Source organism: Acipenser ruthenus, chromosome 37, assembly GCF_902713425.1.
Source record: "Acipenser ruthenus chromosome 37, fAciRut3.2 maternal haplotype, whole genome shotgun sequence".
Lineage (NCBI taxonomy): Eukaryota > Metazoa > Chordata > Actinopteri > Acipenseriformes > Acipenseridae > Acipenser > Acipenser ruthenus.
The window spans coordinates 10,539,500-10,542,015 of record NC_081225.1 but is presented as its reverse complement, the minus strand read 5'-3'; positions in this window follow the sequence as shown (position 1 = coordinate 10,542,015).

The following is a 2,516-nucleotide window of genomic DNA, read 5'->3' as shown; positions in this document are numbered from 1 at the left end:
GAATGGATTTAGATGCGAAATATATATTCAAGCACTATCTCTTTGTCACCACCCCACATTAAATGCGTTTTCCCGTAGATATACTATGTATTTACCATAGTTTACCCCGGTTTGTCATGTTTTAATATGCTTTCCCGTAGCTCTCTGGGCTTTACAAGGCTTATCTATGCTTTATCATGCTTTCACTGCGACTTATTATTGCGCTATGCTTTTATTGTGGAAAATGTTTATACCACCATAACGATCATAGGAAAAATCAACAGGGGTAACCCTGCATCTGAAATAACGGAAACCCTCCATTCACAACCCATTGCCCTTGAGATCCGATACTAAACTGGAGACACTGCATCCCAGGCAACGCTTTCGAAGTAGAAAATGGGGTTTAATCAGCGGAGGTTTTAGCAAGAGAGTACCCCCTTTAAACCACCGTGACCCCCCCTTACAGCGGATCAATCTCAAACACACAAACTTCTCTTCAGTTCTCCTGTCCTGGTTAAATGCTTCAGCAGGCTTTCTGCAGTAACTGAGTAACTGTTCTTCGGCATGCAAAAAAAAAAAAAAAAACTGACCCTGCAGAAACTAAAGCATGTGACTGAAGACTTTGCGCACGACTGCTTTTCCCTTAATAACACACACCTGCACACGGACACGGACACCAGGAGCGCTGAGTGCCGTGGCTGACTCGCTCACTGGCCCTGGAAATCAACACCTCCTCGCTGACAGCCCCAGTGAGCCGGTGACCAGCTGGGAATTGGATCAGATATTGATTAGCCTCTTACTGGGCAATCTGCTGCTTCTGTATCAAATCCCAGACAAGACGCACAACAAATAGATTAAATTTGTGTGGACGCCAGACAGTTACCGGAGAGCTTGACAATTCATTTTTAATACACCTGTTTCTTTATGGATCAGCTTACTATATGAATTTTGCAATCATTTCAATATTTATATATTAGAAACCAAAACAATATATTAAAATAAATTATATAGAGCAAAACTAAAATAAATAACATTCTTAAACAAAGTTTTTTGACTATGTCCCGTCAGCATTAAGGCCATTCCACTAATAAGGCGGTGAGAGATCTTTCTTCTCTCGGTGTTGTGTTGCCGTGGAAACTTCCAAAACGACCTCTCTTCCACTGCATTGGAGTGAACACTAGGAGCATGCAGAGACACTGTTTCGTAACTCAGAAAGAGCTCACTGAAATATTCATCAAAACAAAGAGTTACTTAACAGTCATGGGAGCTAATAAATGCGCAGATCTGTGCTTCAGTTCACTAGAACACAGAGGGGTTGGAATAAAACACCTGCCATAACAGTGTCAACGATCATCTGAAAGAGGACTTTGAAATCCGCTCCCCAGAATATTATTAATTTCTTAGCAGACGCCCTTATCCAGGGCGACTTACAACTGTTACAAGATACCACATTATTTTTACATACAATTACCCATTTATACAGTTGGGTTTTTACTGGAGCAATCTAGGTAAAGTACCTTGCTCAAGGGTACAGCAGCAGTGTCCCCCCACCTGGGATTGAACCCACGACCCTCCGGTCACGAGTCCCAGAGCCCTAACCACTACTCCACACTGCTGCCTTGTCCATGCACTCATCACTTCCCTTATTTAAGTGTAGTAAAAGCATGGTAAAGCACAGGCAGGCAGTAAAGCCCAGAGAGGTGTGGTATAGCATATTAAAAAATAAACAAAACAGGGCAAACCATGGTAGAGAATATGCATCGTAAAACCTCTGGAAAGCTGTGAAACCCCTGTGCAAGTTTACCTTGGACATGCTGTTATCTCCATAGCTTGAGATTGCATGAGTTATCACATCAGTTTTATAGGCTGACAAGTTGTATAAATACCACAGCGCCTGTAGCTATCTGAATCTCACGAAAGATAAACTATAACCATGGGGGGACAAAAGCAAAGAAAAGCAACACATGAGGAACTCAAACCGACTAAATAGGAATAAAACTATATAAAAAAAATATTATAAAGATATAAAACGTATGTTTTAATTTCTTTTTGAAAATTGCCAGTGTAGGTCTACGTAGTGCAGACTTGGTATAGCCTAATTCATTTGTACAATCTTAATCTCCTATTCTGTAAAAAAATGTCTTGTAAGCCACAACTAGAAACGGCTTGAGCATTTTGCAAACAGACTTCAGTCTAGGCTGCAATGCCTAGGTAAGGTAACAACACATGCCTATAACGACATTAATATATATATATAAAGAATATTAATGTCATTATAGGTATGTGTTTTATATATATAATTATCTGCACTAACGAGTTAAACAACTTGTGTTTGCTGATGCACTAGGTGTGGTTTGTTACCTCACAGGCAGCAGCATTTCCATCAGCAGCTTCTGAGTTTCACATCCTTAAGGCAATGTGGTTGTGCGTGCCTGCGTGTGTGTGCGTGCCTGTGTGTGTGTGTGTGAGTGTGCATAGGGTGGCTGAGCTGCCCAGGTCACATGAACAGTACAGGAATGCACCTGTTGTACATGGAA